The sequence below is a fragment of the Agelaius tricolor genome, unplaced genomic scaffold (assembly GCF_023055355.1).
Source record: "Agelaius tricolor isolate 1412-34295 unplaced genomic scaffold, bAgeTri1.0.p SCAF_12, whole genome shotgun sequence".
Taxonomy (NCBI): domain Eukaryota; kingdom Metazoa; phylum Chordata; class Aves; order Passeriformes; family Icteridae; genus Agelaius; species Agelaius tricolor.
This window is the reverse complement of record NW_027269272.1, coordinates 18,989,058-19,006,978: the sequence shown is the minus strand read 5'-3', so window position 1 is coordinate 19,006,978 and position 17,921 is coordinate 18,989,058. Positions and strand designations below refer to the sequence as shown.

The following is a 17,921-nucleotide window of genomic DNA, read 5'->3' as shown; positions in this document are numbered from 1 at the left end:
ACTTCAGTGGGGTCTGTTGCTGGGTTTCCTTAAGCTAGAGAAAACAATCCTGCTGCTTCCAAACTGCCAAGTCAGTCAGAGGAATTTAATATTGTCCCTAAAGAAGCTGCTTTGCTGCTCTTCTGTTGGGTTCCCAGCTCCATTTCCAGTAAGCAGTATTAACTTAGGGGTTTTATACTTGGCTATACCATTGCCCATTTTTTTTCCCTTCACCTCCAGCTCTTAACTCTCCATAGAGCCTTGCTGTGTAGACCAGCTGTACCTGAATGCACCAGTTTAGATCCTCCCGGTGTTACTGCCTGGCTCCCTAACTGGAGAAGTGCATTAAAGCAAAGAAGGCGGATGTGTCCCAGTAGAGCCTGCACCCTGACAAGTCCCATGGGCTTGGCAGACTCTAAGACTCACTGTGGAGTCCTCGGAATGTGCAGACTGAGGGTACACCACACTGAGGACCCAGCAGCCCAGCTCTGCTCCATCATTTCTGCCTCCCAGTCTGGGTCCCATCCTGCCCCAGAGAGCCTCTCCCCCCTCCCCAGCCCACGCTCCACTTATTCATGAGTTATGATAACATATAAGCAGCTTAGAGAATTCTTATCGGAATAAGTTGAACACAATGCAGCATTTAACTCTTAATGACAGCCACCTCTGACTGTGAGTGACATGTTATAAATTATGTTTGAACTGGATTTTTTTTTTCTTCAGAGGCAGATATTCCCTCTGCCACCCAGTCAGCCCTGTAACGTTGCACTTGTGGCCTTAATCCCACTTGGATGTGTGCCCTGCTGCCTCCACTTTCCGTCACTTGGGTACTTTAGTATTCTTGAACAAGTGAACAATCTTTGTTTCTGTACCTTATTAGGCCAAAGACCATAGCAGCGAGTGATGGCATCAGCAGGCCCTGCAGGCAGGATTCTCTGCAGACACAGCCAACCTCCAACAAACCCCTTTTTATCCTCCTGTTTCTAGGAAGAATTATGATGGTGGTGCCCTGCTGTTGATCAGTCAAATCTGTGGTAGGCCTAGAGATAAGTCCTGTAAGTGTGGTGTACTGTAAAACAGCGGCTCCCATTCATTAGTAGCTTGTGTGTAATAAACCACCCAAAGGAGGGGGGTGGGGAGGGAGAGGGACGAGCAGCTGCAGTGTGCAGGAACAAACAACACAACTCATTCTTGGGAGCCAAAACTTTCTCATTTGCTGCTGGGCTGCTGGGAGCACTCAAATTCTTTCTGATAATATGCTCGTGCCCTCAGTGTCTCTCCTGGAGTTTCCCAAGTCCTGCTCTCTCTCGAGGTCCCTGAGTCTGGGATAGTTTCACTTTGAACCCAAAACACAGAGGGGAGCCCAGTGGGAAGGAGGGGAACACATCAGTGCCCAGTGTTTGCAGACTCAGGCATAAGAAAGCCGTGGCCTCCCAATCATTCTGCTGGGAATGGCTGGTGCATGGATCTGCTTGTGCAGTGGGTAAACAAAGCATCACATGGGCTGCAGAGCAAGCAGGAGGCAGGGAGCAAACCCAGGGCTATCCGGGTATGCAGGAGGACAGAGTGTCTCAGATGTGTTACTGACTTAGAGCCCACTGGAATATTTAGGAACCTCTATCTCCCAAGAGGTAAAATCTTCAAACAAACCTCAAATGATTAATAGCTGAAAAATTATTTGGCTTAATCTGTTCTAGTTTTTTTCACAAGTTCTAGTAAATTTTTACAGCTTGTAGGCAGGTGAATTTAAGTGGAGTCTGCTAAATATAATGTAAGATGTTGCATGTGTTGAGACATCACTAGTTCCTAATATTTGCATAGCTGTGAATACATTGGTGCTTTTGGATCTCAGCCTTGGACCTTCCAACTGCCTGTGGAACATTTCAGACCAGGATGTGAAATTATTGAGTGTTGCACAACTGCTCTCATAGACCAGGCCTTTGTGCTGATGTTTGCATTATCACAGGAAAATGAAATTATTTTCAGATAGCTGCTGCTCCGGAGGAGTGCTGTACCCTCACAGGAGATGACAGTGGCTGCTTTTTCCAGGGATGTACCAGGCTGTGATGGTGCCTGGGCAGTCTCCTAACATTTCTATAGACAAGGGCTACTTTAATGGCAAATTCAGGCTTGGGCCAAAATGCAAGCACTCTTTATGGAGACAAGGCAAAATTGCAGATTTGAGGTTTTCCACTCTCCTGGAGAGGATCCATCTCCCTCCTCTCTGGGAAGAGCTGTGCTGAGAGTTTTAAGTTCTGAAATGAGAGGGGCTTCTGCCAGACTGCTGCTTGGTAAAGTTACCCAGTGGGCTGAGATGAAAACACCCTGAAGAGTATCCACAAAACAGTGTTAACTAAACCTGGGCATAAAATAGGTTTTTTATCTTCTGAAAGATCAGGTAGTAGAGCTTAGGTAGTTCTCATTGTGGCATTCTGGCATTTTGAGCAAAGTCAAAATAACTTGACATTTTGGTTTTCCTTCCCCAGCTTTAGGTGAGTTTATAACCAAAATTGGCTGCTCACTGCCCATTCCCAGCACAGAGCCCGACTTCTTTATGCTGTTTCCAGGATTTTCAACTAGAATTGCAACAAGGGGCGTTTTATGGGAATCTCTCCATGACTTTTCAAGGAAAATTGCAAAGGTAACACCTCTGGTAATTGCTGCACTGTGTAAGTAGATGAGAGAACCATCAACTGGAAAACTCCAGCACTGGTCAGACTGCCCTGCTCCCTGACAGCACACAGCAGGTACCTACCTGTGGTCCTGTTGTCAGCTGGTTTGAAGTTATAGATGAGACCAGCAAATTGAGTGAATGTTCTGGGTAGCTATGAAATTGGGGGGTGGAGGGTTTGATTTTTTTTTTTTTTGGGAGGGTTTGAGCCCCATCTCCAGCACAAGCAAAGCCATGTAATCCTTTCTTTTGCAATTAGAGCTGAAAAATAGCCCCGGGCTAGAGCACTTGCACAAGGAGCAATTAGACAAGCTAGACACTGGGAAAAGCTAAAAATAGTAAATAATCTGCCTCCACAAAAATACCTTGAACCATTAGAAAAGGACATTTTATGAATTTCCTGGGAATCATTTAGTACTTTAATACGCTCACAGTGTTCTGCCTGGAGGGACTATATTCCAGCTGCTGTTTGGCAGAGGTAAACATGAGTAACATGACTCTCTTCTTACACTTGAGACACTGAAAAAACCTGAGTAAGTACTGAGATTTTCATACCTAGCCAATTGAAATTGGGGTAATGAGTGGATTCATATTGAACTGAGAAAAAATATGCCCTACTGCTCTTTTAAGAGAAAATGTCTAAGAGTTTGGGGCTAAAAAATTACTTATTTTTGGTTATTTAATGGCTCAGCCCAGTGTTCTTTGAAAAATAATGTACGAGCCAATGATATTCATCCATTAGCTGAATCCAAACTATTATAAAAACTGTCCCTTTAGAAAGTGTATTTTTTGAAAAAAAGGATGACAACTGCTGACTTTTTTTGCAGCACTCCTGAGCTGGATGAAATGTATAAACAAAAAAACCTAACCACAGCTGAATATTTTTAGTCCTTTGCAGAGACTACATATGATGCTATTTAACTAAGAATGCCTCGAAAAGGATGATTTGACTGTTTCTCGTTAAGCTTCTGATGCAGACTTTAAAAATGCAACAAAACTCAGACCTGAGGTTTGCGGGCAACAAACCAGAATTAGCTGTTTGATAATACATGTAGGAAAGGGGTTGCAGGTTGCTACAACATTTTGGGGTTTTTTTGCTGGTAACTGTTTGAAAAATGTAGTGAGCATTAAATCACATTCTGTTTTCTTTATTTACAGGAGATAATTGAAGAGGAAAAAAGCTATAAAATGAAACAACAAATTATGAGCATCTGTGTGCACATCCCTGTGTGTCCTGGTACCACTGCTGGCACACTGGCTCTCAGGAGGAGTTTCAGTGATGGTGACAACGTAAATTTCAGTTCCTGTCCCTCTGTTTCTGAGTGGGGTCTGATTATTCCCAGAGCTGCTGGTCCCCATCCCAGCACAAGGCGCTGCCCGCAGGGATGTGACGCTGGAATTGCAGGAGTTCTTTCCCCACGGCTGACTTGGAGCAGCGATTTTGGCGGCGCGGGGGCTGCGTGGGGCCGGCCGGGGTGCCGGGACGGGAGCTGGGCACCCCAGGGGCTCCGCAGGGTGAACCCGCTCTGTGCTCCGCATCCACACACAGTGTTTGCTCACTGGGGAGGGCAGCTCCGGGTGCTGGAGCTGCCGAGATCCAGCCCATCCCCCGGCCCGTGTGAAACTGCACAAAGCCTCTCCTAAACGTGAATTTAAAACGCTTTCAAATTGACAACCTCCTTTTAAATAAAAACATTTATGTTAAGCGAAAGGCATGTTTGCCTCTACAAATAAATGGAATTATGGTTCTAAGACCTGACTTAATCCTGAAGTTCTTAGACTGCACAGTAAGTAGAAAAGAAAGAGGATTGTTTGGAGGAGCAGGGGTTAGCAGGATCAGGCTCCATCTTACATCTTCCTGCTCATTTTCCTTCTGGCATTCAATATACATTTCTCAGAACTACCTCTGTTTATAACAATGCCAAAGTAACTTCATGTCTATTACCTAACTGAAAATAACGAGGGACGGTACACAGCGTGCCCATCCAGAAAAATTTGAGGGTTGTGAAACAAACAAAAGATGCTCTTCCTCCAAATGTATTTTTATGCTAAAGTCATGTCCTTTTGAAATTAATTTCAGGATTTCTCTCAAATGTGTTGTAATTCTTTGTTCTTTTTCTACACTGATTTCTTTGTGAAAATGTATTTAAAAATCTGCATGGAGGTTTCAAAGGATCCGAGAGAAGATGTTTACAGAGTAATATTGCCATTTGTATTTGTTACTTTTCTGAAAATGGAATTTCTAATCAGACAACATTAAAATACTTCTGTATTATTTTTGTGTGGTTTCATGACATTTGCATGTTTCCAGCTCTGATTTTGGTACCCATGTAGGCAGGCTAATTAGGAAAGCAGGATCATAAGTTTTATTGTTACTCCATCCAAGTCAATCTATTCTATAACCCCACCTCTGGTCTTGGTACTGTCTGAATTCAATGATTTGGGTTTTTTTTTTGTTTTTCTGTGGAAGCCCTGAAGTACCTGTAGTCCAAGTCGGGAGATTTCCCATTCAGGACAGTTAAAACTGAAAGAAGCCTGGGCAAGAAGAGAGATTTGTTTAGTAGATGTGTTCAAATGAGTTTCTGCCAGAGACTAAAATGAAAACTGAATGAAATTTATTGTGGCAAACTTTTCTGTGTGGACTGCAGAAAAACATCTACACAGAACTGGACCTGCAACTCCCTGTCCCCTCGTCCCTCCCAGCGCCTTCCTGTGGTTCCCTCTGTCCCACAGAGCAGGGAATGGCTTTCTGCCAGCTCAGCAGGGACCTGGCTGGGGCTGCCACCTGCTGCAGCCCCATGGAGACCCCAGGACACCCCCAGGGCTGCTGGGCTGACCCAGCTGGTGAGACCCCTCATTGCCATGGAGATTGGGTGGGCAGTGCTGCCCTGCAGCAGCCCACATCCTGCCTGCTCCTTCCTGCCCACACGCCTAGGGTGGGCTTGGGTACACATCACTTGTTTGAAACAAATTTATTGGCTGTGGTGCCTGGTTTTTTGTGCACAAGGACAAATTGAGCCAGAAATCCAGGGGATTTCCAAGCTGAAACTCCACCCTGTTGCAGGGTCTGGCTCTTGCTGTAACTCTGAAGTGAAAGAAACTGTCTGTTGTCATAAAATAAAGCAGCGTTTTAGTGTTTTGCCACTGAAAATTTTCAAAAGCAACGTTTAGATTAAAAAAGAAGAAGTGGCCTTTTTTTTTTTTTTCCTCATGAACATGCAGCATGAAATATTTTAGCCAGTTCCAGGTTGAACCCAGCTCACTTTATCTTTTTAGATTCAAATTTAAACTAGTTTCTATTCAAAGTTTTTAAAGGGACACACACAACGTCATTCTTCAGCGTGACATTTGAGTCTCACCCCCTGCCAGGAGGGATACCTTAACCTCCCTGTTACTGAAAAGACCAGAGACAGAAAAATAGCTTGGTTTTTTTTTGTACATCCCTTCACATGGCCACTTGCTACTACTTGGAGTAAAGTGAGTTCATTGTAACTCCTCTCTTTTGTGTTTCACCTTCAGTTTGTATGGGACTTTCTGTAGCTGTACAGAGATGGACATAGGAAAAATGAAAAAGCAATTTCTGTCTGCCCCCAGGATAATGACTATGTGGATTATGAGGGCAGCATGGACTAGACACAGGGAGACTAAGTGAAAAAAAAAGATTTTTTTTTTGTAGGCAATTTTGGGGACCATCAGTTTATTAATGTCTCCCCAAAAAGAAATACTAAAAAGTCAGGTTTAACCATCCCTATGTGTCAGTGGAGCTGTACTACAGACTGTTTTTGCAGAAAATGCTCCAAACATAGCTCTGAAATTGATGTGGATAAATCTTTTTCACGTAAGTTTTTGAAAGCAGAAATCAAGGAGGAGTTTTTATTTGTTTGTTTGTTTTGTGACAGGGAAACAGACCACAGCTATGCAAAACAAATACATTATTAAAGCACTCCCTACATATCTCCCTATCTTTCTCAAGCCATTCCAACCAAAAGCTTTTGTAAGCGTGTGGGGGCAGCACTGACCTTTTAATTCTGTTTACATGATGGCTAGAAAAAAGAAATCCCTGGTCGAGGAGGGCCTGAACTCGTGGGAGCTGCCTCAAGACGTTTTAAGCAGCTCTAACTCGAGGTGTTTCTGCAGGCAGCAGCGCTGGCACGGCACCTGCGGGGCTCTCCCTGGGCCGGGGGAGACACAGGGACACTGACACTTGTCCCAGGTGACTTAGGAGAGGGACAGTGCTCTGTCCTGTGTCAGAGCAGGACCTCAGGGCTTAAACCTGGCTCAAAAGCTTGTCAGACAGTTTGGTTTGTGGCAGCTGGAGCCCAGCACCGGGGCTGGTGGTTGGGCTGCGATTCCTGGGGTGCTTTCAGTGGGCTGAGGAGTTTGGGGGGTGCTCGCTGCATCCAGAGCGACCTGAGGGGCTGCCCAGGCTCAGGGCAGCGGCTCTAGGCTGGAAGCACCGAGGTTTGCAGGATGGATGTTTCGGAAGCACCCTGTGCTGCACCAGGCACCCTCCCTCCTTCCACCAGCCATCCCTGGCTGCGCCATGCCCGGGGCCCGGAGGAGAATCCCCATTCCCCCCTGGCAGGAACACACCCGGGGCCCAGAGGAGAATCCCTGTGCCCCCCTGGCAGGGACACACCCGGTGCCCGGAGGAGAATCCCCGTGCTGCCCTGGCAGGGACACACCCGGTGGCCCCGGAGGAGAATCCCGGTGCTCCCCTGGCAGGGACAGGCCCTGGAGGAGAATCCCGGTGCTCCCCTGGCAGGGACAGGCCCTGGAGGAGAATCCCGGTGCCCCCTGGCAGGGACAGGCCCGGTGGGCCCAGGCTCAGCGCTGGGGTGGGTGCTCTGTGGCCTGGCTGGCCTCCGGCTCCCCTCATGCCGGGGCAGCCCCACAGCCCCCGCTGGAGTTGGAGCTCACTTCCTGATGGTTTTGCTCCCCAAAGCAGATTGTGTGGGAGCCTCTCCCCCAAGAGACATCTACAGCCGTGCTGCAGGTCCAGGGAGGGTGAGGATGCAGAGGTAATACCCAGCAGCAAAGGAAAATGAGGGAAAGACAACGTTGCACTTGTGAGGTGAGTGATTGCAAGGCAGTCGTCGGCAGGCAGGAGTGGGGCCATGTTGGTCTCCGTCCTGTGGGTCTAACAGCAGCTTTCAACACATACATGCTTTTTCGTCCTTTTTTTTTTCGCTTTTATTTTTAATTTTGTACTTTTTTTTTTTTTTTTTTTTTTTTTTTTTTTCTTGAGGCACTTGTTCTTACATTAGTGGACAAAGACAGGGAGACACAATCCCTCCTCAGAGATGTGATCCTGTGTGGTGCTGAGGCACTGGACAGAGCCAGCCAGTGCTCACTGTTGCCATCGGTGCCGGGGGAATTAAGGGCATTTCACAGCTTTCAAGCACAGAAACAAATTGTAAACTGCAGTGTTGCATCCATGTGTGAACACACACACACACACAGACACACAGAATGCCGCCAGCAGCTGATGCTTCACACTAATCACTCTTATAAATGCCTCTAATTAGACTTATAAATACTTCTAACTTTCCAACAGGGAACAAAAATGCCCAACGGGCTTCATGTAAACTGGGGAGGAAAAAAAAAAAGAGTTAAAAAGATGAGTAAAAGCTGTTTTTAAAAGTGGCAAATCCTACACCAGCACTTCAGGCCCCGTAATCGCAGAGCCCCAGGCCCCGGAGCCCCCCAGGCCGCGGGAGGAGGGGGAGCGCAGCCGGGCAGAGCGGGGGCAGCGCCGGGAGGGGCCGCAGCCCCCGGCCTTTGTAGCCGGAGGGGGAACATCGGGACCCTGCCGAGAGGGAACACAGAAACCCTCCCGGCGGCGAGAAATGGGCCCGGACAAAAGCCCGTTACATAGCCGCAAATCACCCCGCTGCTGTTATTTTATTTACCGCTGCCTGCGGGAGGATTGTTTGCTCCTGCAAAATTTTAAGCTTCCCCCTCCCCGTCCCCCGTCCCCTTTTCCTTCCTTTGCCCCTGGTTGCTGCCGGCAGCGGTGCCTGGTCCCACAGTGCCGCGTACAGACCGAACCCACCTGCGCTCCCGGCCGGGGGGGCTGCGGCTGAGCCTCCCACCATTCCCGTTTGGATGGAAAAATAAACCCTTTCCCCAGGAAACAGCCCATGAAAAGCTTATTTTGATGTCGGGGTGAGGAGCACAGCCCAGCCAAGCCACCTTGTGTGTTTGTTGCTGACGGGCAGAGGCTCTCGCTCCCCCACGGCGTTCCCTGCTGCGACAGGAAAAACTTCCAGTGGTTATCAGAAAACTTTTTTCATTTATCTTTTTTTCAAAGGATCTCTGTATTTTTTTTTTTTGAGGGTGCAAGACAGAAGAATAAAGGCCTCTGGAGCGCCACATTTATTTCTTGGATATTTGTTTGGAAGATAAATTTTCCTTTCAGTGACTGCAGGCCCAGGGAGCCCCAGTCACCTTTCCCATCCTATTCAGGCTTTGGACTTCAGGATTTTAACAACCACGGTGAATGCCAGTCCTCGGTAAAAACAACCTGTAGACGTTTATGCTTTGCAAAAGTACTATTATGGACAGGGATTTGCTGGTGGTTCCCCCACCTTCAGCTTTAGGGTCTGTGAAACGCTTTTTACATGTTAGGTGCTGGAAGGAAGGAAGGAAGGAAGGAAGGAAGGAAGGAAGGAAGGAAGGAAGGAAGGAAGGAAGGAATGAAGGAAGAAGCTGTAGATGTTATTTGTGGTGATGGCTTTGACGTGGGGGGGCACGGGGGGAGCCCCAGCGAGGTCCTGCTGCCCCAGTCCCCTCTCAGCCGGGAGCTGAGCTCTCCCCCTCTGACAGGTATTTACAAGGGGGTTGAACAGGTAATTAGCGCCCAGTCCTGGCTGCGGGAAACCCTCCTGGTCATCCCGCCCAGCACGGGCAGTGACGGGAGCGCTGATTTTCGACGGCTGATTGAGCCTGAACAAAGGCCCCAAACAGCACCAAGTGCCCGACTCGGGGATGGTAACTTTAGAGCCAATGGGCTCCTTTCCCATCAGTTTAAAGCAGTGTTATTTTTTCCAAGCTGATAACATTTTAAACATATTGCAAGACGGAATTTTCCTGGGAAGCAGGGAAACCCTTGGATTTGCTATAAAAGAAACTCCTGTGAATAAGGAAACCCGTTCTGTGAATTCACCTGTTGCCAGCCAAGGAGAAATGTTTGGTGTTTTATTTCAATCAAGAATTTGCTGTGTATCTGGTGCTTTATCTAACCTCAGTCTCTGAAAGATTTGATGTTATGCTTGGCAGAGCTCTCAGGCTCAAGCTGCTTTATTATGCTGTGCTCTACAAGTTTTAACATTTTTGACTGATGGCAGTGAGGGAATAAAAATATAGCCTGAAATCGTCACAGAATGGGTAAGGTGCATTTCATGTGGCCCAAATGGGTCTTGAATTTTTTAATCAGGTGTTTATACAAGCACTTAACGCCATTGAAAAAAATAAACCCCACCACTTTTCTTCTATAAGCAAAGTCTTAGAAGTGAGCACACCTGTGGCTATCAGGAGATCATTTCTGGCCATAACCAGCAACTACATCACCTGCATGTCTGCAGGTGCAGAAACCCAACAAATCCTCTGTTAGTAGTCTCTAGATGAGGAAATTCGACATGGTGCTGTTAGTATAAAACTTTTTCATATCCTCAGTGTTGGTTTAAACTGTCAGTTCAGTGCAGTTCTCCTGGAGTTTGAGCAATCCAGCTAACTTAAGTGAAACACCAGAATGGACAATGTCAGGCAGAGCCTTTTTCCTCATCCCCCATTTTACCAAACCTTGTCTCCCAGCCTTTATTTTTAACTTTATACAGAGATGTCCTGTAGCAGAAGAATTTGATGGGGAGTCTCAGCTCCTCAGTATCTGTTTAATGCCATTATCTACATGGATCAGCATCTGCACTCTTAACCACTTTTTCAGCCCATTTGAGGAGGTCACTCCCAGGTGGGGTGAGATGGGTGTTGAAACATGTGCCCATGCTTTGGCCATTTCTTCATTTGTTTTTCACAAATATGAGGTGTTGAACTGCACCATTTGGGGCTACCCTTTGCCTCAGGTGGTGGCAGCTGCCAAGGAAGGTGCAACATCAGCTGGCTGTGGACAAAACCTCTGGCATTATCCCAGCTGGAGCCACTCCTGCTGTGTCTGTCATAGCAATGGGGCTGCCCATACACAAAACAAATTAGGAATAGTGCAATTCACTGGTCAGTGATGGACATGGCCCAGTTCGAACCTCTTAACTCTGTGTCATTACATCTTAAGCAAAGGGGTAGGATTTTATTCTTAGGGTGTTGAATGTTTGGGCCTGACAACAGTCATCACCTGAGTGCATCAGCTAAGGTTGCAAATAGGAACATTTTCTGCAGTGAAGACCCTAATCTAATGCAATAGATCCCAGCTGTGATCATTACTGAGAATATTCATAATACCTGCTTGCTTGCAGTCACTCTCTCTGGGCCTGGTGGGAGCTCAACACTTGCTGTCTCTTATAAAAAACATTTAACTTGTAGGAAGGTTTTAAATATCTTGCTGAAAGCTCCTGGACCTGGGCTCCCAGATCTCTCTCTGCAGAGCACACTTTAGCTTTGGATGTACCTTTAAAGACTTTAAACAGCTTGAGACTTGTAGCGTGCCGCAGGAGCTCAGAGAAAATTCCTGTTTCTACGGTTTAAAACCTGAGCTGGAGTACAAGAGCCCTCCTCAGAAAGGTAAGGAAAGGTGTAACAAGGTCATTTTGAACCACATACTTTCAGGTTGTACTTTCAAAGTCAATTCTAAATTTAATTGAAAGCTGAGGGCAGGGGAGGAAGGGTAGTGCTGATGTGCTGGCTTATTTTGAGGCATGTGAGGAGCTGTGCTGTTGAATGCTCGATGAGCTGCAGTCTTAATAAAATGGCAGTGGGCAAGTTGGCAGGGAGAGGGGCTGGGTGGGCAGAAGGAGGAATTTTGGGGTGGTGCCTGGTGATGTCCATCTGTGCAGGCTTTCCCTGGGGTCTGGTGTTTTCTCAAGCTGATGGCAGCACTTGATCGTGTGAATGATGTTGATGAAGTTGCCTGTGTGACCAAAACCTCCAAAATAATTTTGTGGGAAATTTATTGTGCTGGCAAAGTGATGAATGAACAGAACAACCAGATGTGGCTGTTTGAAAATGGAACTGGAAAAGGGAATAATTTCACTGAATTTTTGTGCAGCTTAATAAAACTTCTCCCATCCATTTCTGAGATGCTCAAGAGATACACTGGATACAAAGAGGTGACAAGGCTTCACCCTTGTTATAGATGGAGGTGCTGAGGAGTGCAGTGCTGTGCCTCACATCATCCACAGGCCAGGGCACCCTGGAGAAGTTCTCCTGCTCAGGCTTTTTTAGCAATAATAGCTAATACTGATTTGACAGAAGAGCATCTAATAAGGGAATTATGGTTCTTGGTGGTATCAGCAAGTATTCCCTTTGCTAGCTGTTTTATACCAGAATAATAATCTCTCTGCTAAGAGAAGGAACAGCTCAGGCAGTGCTTGTGTTCATTGCAGCCAGATGCATCCAGACTGATCCCCCTGGGCTCCTCTGCCCCAGTCCATGCCATGCTTAAGGTGGAGGTGTAACCAAAATGAGCTTTTCCTCTTCTCTGGAACTGTGTCTTTTCCCCCTTAGTCTCACTCTTTGAAAGAGGGAAGTAATGTTACCTATGGTGGCTTTCTTGGCTGACAAAAACTTGCTTTGTGTTGCTGTAGAAAAAATGAATATTGTGGTCTTTTGTGCATGAGTTTGTGTTGCTTCAGCTGCCTCTCTGGGCTAATCCATGGCTGAGCAGTGGGCCACAATATAAAGCCTTGCTCTACTGGAATGTGAAGCAGAAGTTGCTTAGAAGTCTGATGGATAAGAACTGAAACCCTGAAGAGAAATATATCTTATAGTACATGTCTGTCACTTTAAACTCTTGCTATTTACAGCTGTCAGATGTTACATTTTTAAAGTTGCTTAGGGTCTAGGAAATAATGTACTTAAGAGTGTGGTGATATCGATTTTTTTACTGTGATTTAGCCAGCAAGTTTCCTGTTCTCTCTGTTATTTAAAAATGAGAAATAAGTGGAATTAATAAAGGATGCTTTCTAAGTCATAAGGTAAATATTTTTAATCTGTGCACCACAGACATGCAGTTACTCTCCATTTGAGTGCAGTCTTTGCTTTTTTATTTCAGAAATGCTCTGAACAGCCACCACCACCCATCCCAAAAGTAGAGTGCAGCTGCCTCCTCTAGTTTGAAGTTTCTGAGAACTGTTTCCCAAGACAATCTCATTATTTATGGAAGATAATTAGTCCTTTCACCTGCATTACATATTAATTCCTCAGCCTCTTTAAGAAGAGATGTGTATGAGCTCTTAGTCATGTGTTGACCACTTGTACCATGTCTAGACCCAAATCATGGGGAATTACCTGAAATGCAGCAGGCTTTTAAAGCATAGGTTTTGACACCAGAAATGAAATTGAACTGAGCACAAAGATTTTGTGCTGGATGTTCCTAAACATTGATAAAAAGGGATAGGAGTGTGATCTCTCCTGTCATAATTCCTGCAACATTTGGCATCTTCTTGCAAAAGTTTTGCTTGTATATTTTTTCTTTTGAGTTTAACCCCAGTTCTTCCATTAACATTCTTAGTGCAGGGTTTTTTCCCTTTATTTCCTTACCTCTATTGCTTCCCCATTATATATGTAAAACAAAGCCCTACAATTCTAATTTAGCAATATAGAAAATTGCACTAGATAGGTATTTGAGACTGACCTTTTTGGGCAGCTTTTGGTGTTATCTCTCCAAAATGAAAAATGCAGTTGAAATAAGTATTCTGACTTGTCTGTTATTGATCCAGCTGCTCTAATAACTTTGCCCTGGGAAAGGTCACAATATTTGGGGGTTTTTATGGTTTTCTTCTACCAGTGATTTGGCTTTATCTGTTTTCCACACCCTTCAAATTATTTACAATTATAATATCTCAGGATAATGTCATGGGGCTTGTCCCTGTGGCACTACAGTCACTGGAAGCCAAAAGTGTGTCTGCAGAGTTATCCCACAGCCAGAAAGGCACCCAAATGTGTAGACAACCAGGCTCATCTTTGTGAAATTTATCTTGCTGTTATCAGTCTTGAAAATCAAATTAGTCCAATTCTGCACTTTCTGAACATATTCCTGTGAGCTTCTGATTAATGAAGTATATTGTTATCCTGGAAACAGAGGGGAATGTTTCTGTTCTTACTGAGGTATTTAAATGCAGGTATGAATGTTTTGGAAAAATTGAAGACGGCTTAGACTATGACTTTTTTTTTTCCATAAACCATAAATCATTATAACAAGATTAGCCTTTTACAACCTCTCTCCCAATTTCTCCCTAAGGCAGGTTTTATTGTCACTTTTGGGCAGAGCTGTCATGTAAAATCCTCTGCTCTTCATCTTGCTAATGTATATGCTTAATCATCTGTATTTGAAGTTTGGAGAATGAATTAAGGGAATATTTAACTCTGTTGAATAAGTGAAGTTACCCAGTGGTACCACTGATGTAACATTTCCTTTCTGTTGATCCTTTTTTTTTTCTTTTCTTGTGATCCAATATTGCTTAAATCAGAATAAATTAATTTGTGTAATGCCTTAATTAATATGTTTTTCAGTGACTAAATATGCAATTCTTGAGGGTCCTGGGATCTAACCAGGAAAAATTGTTTTGTCTTGAGAAAATGCCTATGATATTCTATATTCTACCAATTAAATAAAATAATCTAGCATGTTTATTTGAAAAATATCTTCAGTAAATAAGTTTTGGCAGTGTTCTTGGCAATAGTTAAGTATATGCTTAAAGCTGTAGTGCTACTTGAGCTAAAGAATAGCTGGACTGTGCAGAGGATCAAGGGAGCTGTGAAACAAACTTTCCACCTGCATGGTTGTGTGGTTGGTTTTTTTGGAGGGGGGAGGCTAAAGGAGGGTGGGAACCAGGTTTCATTGTCTTCTAAAACACCTGAAACCCATAAATGAGTTAGCCCCAAATTCAAGTTGGTTTCTACAGTTCAGAGGAACTGATCCAGGTTGTATCTGGCTGATGATTTGGCCCTTGCCAGCTATCATAGGTAAAAAATACTGTCTGAAGGAAAACGATTTTTGTCTCCTGTGGGTGTTACAATACAGCCTGACAGAACGTGACAATTGTGCTCTGTGGTTGTGAGGAGCAGGGAAGGTGGCTCTGCCCACAGAAAGCTGAGCCAAGCAAGGAACTTGCATCTGTGCTAGTGCCTTGATGCTTCACAATCACCTACAGGCAAGTTTGAGTGGTTTGAATTTTAGATTAATAAATCAGGTTTTCAGGATTCCTTGCTTTTATGATGCGCAGCAGGGGAAATCCTGAAGAGATTTTTCAATTCTTTGATATGGTGCTGGTACCCACCACGTCACCTCAGTTTATTTTATGTGGTGAAATGGTCCAACAACAAGGAAGTAAAAACTTGAATCAAAGCCGTGATGTGAACCAAGAGCTGTTCCATGCACACTCCTCATCCAGCAAAGGATCAAGGATTGTTTCTCCATTTGGAGAATATCAGCCTGGCTAATTGCATTAATTCTACAAGTAAGAATTTTGGGTTTGCCAATTAATAAAGCACTACCAATTAAGGTAATACCATCTAGTGTTGCCTACCTATGGTTTGTAGGGCATCTGTATCCCTTCATTACTTGTGGAATTTTTTTTTTTTTGGTAGTAAGCGCTGTGATCTTTTCTTTGGTTTTCTTGTCTCTGATACTGCCAAGCTAATTAATATTTGTGGTGTTCTTTAACTATCAAATGGGGTTGCAATCATAAGCACATTCTTAAACCTCTTAGTGCTGAAAGGAAGACCTAAATAACTTTTAAATCTGCGAGACAATGTCAAGAAATGTACTTGCTTAAATTTAATCCATCACTTTGTGCCAGCAACACATATAGCTGAAAGGTCAGAGAATCATTGAGAGGGAGAAAAACAATTAATTTGGTATCAAAAAGGTAATAGGATAAGGCCTTGCCAACCCTCTGCTATTGTTCTGCTGCATTAACTTCGGCAGGTCAGATGCCACTGGTCGTTGACCTCAGGCTAAACAGGGTCAGCCCAGGCTGATAACAAAAGAGATGTGTTTGCCCTTATCCAAGTGTCTCCTAGAAAACCTGAAGCCACATCTGTGTTGTTCCTGGGGAGGAACACACAGAGGATAAACATTTTTCAATGCAAATATCATTTAGAGAATCTTCTGCATGAAGAATGGTGTCCTCAACATCTTTTATGCCTAAAAAATGTTTTTATGCAAGTATTCAGGAAACCTTATGAGTGTAGTGGGTGAGAACTAGGCTTCATCATGTCTTTTAAATTCACCTGTCTGTGCCCTTGGGATCTGCTCTGTGCTCCTCCTGGGGTCGGTGGTGCTCAAGTCATCCCACTTCTTTTAGGTGCCTTAAGGGGGAGTGACTTCTTGTTGGTGCTGCATTGGCTTTGTCAGTGCTGTGTTGACCACAAATTGGCTTTTGAGTGCAGTTCTGTGCAGTTAGAGCCCAGGTCAGGATACCTGCAGTCTGTCTCTCCTTTCAGCAAGTTCTGATGCTTTTGGTTGACTTCAGCCAAAACCAACCATCTGGTATAGAGCTGCAAGTTTCTACAATACTTACAGCTGCAAACTATGAGTAGGGCAGAGAGACTCTGGAAGTTTCCTAATCAGGGGTGGTAAAAGGTGGCAATGTCACTTCCCCTTTATGGTGAAGTAACTTGTGGGAGATGGTGCAGAGAGAAACTGTGGCTGACAGATCCTGATTAAATGCACCTGCCTTGTTTCTGTACCTTATAGCAGACTGCCCCATCCAGCTCATAGCTCTGCAGTTCAGATAATTTTAATAATTATGAAGCTCTAAATATTCCAGCTGACAGATATGAACTGGAGTATCACTGTGTTGTAAAACCACGTGAGACTAGCTCTAGGCTAGAGACAGTTAATTTAAAATAACAACCCTCCCTCTTACATATGCTACCTACCTGCTAAAATTTTAATGGGGTTACTCCCCTAGATACACTCATCTAATCTATGGATGAGACCTTTTGGAAACATTTGTATTACCTTTATTGCTGGTCTCAATTCTGTGAAGTGCTGGCCCTTCCCCACCTTTGCTGGGGAGGTTTGATTTTGAGCACCAGTGTTTCTCATAGAGATACAGAAGGCTCCTAATTCTACAACTTTTTCTAGGAAAGTGAAAAAAGAAAGTGATTACTGCTAATAAATATATAATATTTAGTAAAGACTGAGTGCAGTGAAAGAAGCAATCAAACTCATTTAAACAGGAGCCATTTACCTCTTTAAAAATATTTAACTGCAAGAATGCTCTTTTGCTTGGGATCATGCTGGCAAAAAGCATTAATTGTACAGGTTTCTCTTTTACTCTAGAGGGTTGCTGAGCTTTATTTTGTGTTGACCAAGAGCCCTCTGTGCTGCTCCCACATTTAAAGCCTTCCCTCATGCAGTGCTTCCACATTTGAACATTGACTGGTCAAGAAGATAACGTTATAATTGTCCCAGGGTTGTGCCAGTGGGGCTGTCCCACTGTGCTGGGGGCACCCAGCTATGGGCATTTCCTCATCAGGAAAGAGCAAAGCACACGTGTGTGCATAGGCTCTGCTCAGATGGCTCAGGAAAAAAAAGGGCAAAGGGTGGGAAATTAAAGTGCTGAATGAAAAATATGTTAGATAAGTGGAAAAGTAAAGGAGGATTTTGCCAAGCTGAGACTGTCCTGTGGTGTCTGTCACTTAGAAACCCAATTGCACGGTCAACTGCAATAGCATGAAAGCCCATCAGGCCAGTAATCTCCAGCTTGTAATTGATTCTGTTTCTACAAATGTTAGCTAAAGCAAAAATCTGCATTAAGGTAAGTGCTAAGCATCCATCAGCCTGACTGATTAGCCAAAGCAGGAATTGCTGGAGAAATGCATGTTATTTGCCATCAGATTAAGTGAAGTTTTGCTTTCCACAGTTGGAGAGCTGATAATTTGCTTGTGATGGGATCAGTTCAGTTTTCAGCTCCACTTGCTGTACAAACCTCAGTATTTAAGGGCACATCTTCAGCCAGAAAGGCAAAATAAAAAATATTTTCTGATTAAATAGATACAAAAAGAAAAGTCTCCTTTTTTGAAGAAAAGCTTGAATTGTAAAGATTGAACAACTAAACTTGACAATTAACAGGCCAAACTCTTTATATAA

The 17,921-nt window shown here is 44.4% G+C and overlaps 1 protein-coding gene across 13 annotated transcripts in view; it reads left to right on the top strand.

The window, feature by feature from the left end:
* The window catches only part of LOC139595077 (uncharacterized), a 261,592-nt gene extending 256,535 nt beyond the window's left edge, over nt 1-5,057 (top strand). For 11 of the 13 annotated variants that reach the window (XR_011680845.1, XR_011680848.1, XR_011680843.1 and 8 more), the window contains 2 exons: nt 2,466-2,620; nt 3,809-5,057. The gene's annotated coding sequence lies outside the window, so the exon portion shown is untranslated. Of the gene's footprint in view, nt 1-2,465; nt 2,727-3,808 lie in introns of all 13 variants that reach the window. The other 2 variants (XR_011680851.1, XR_011680852.1) reach the window with 2 other exon arrangements.
* Nucleotides 5,058-17,921: the final 12,864 nt, after the last annotated feature.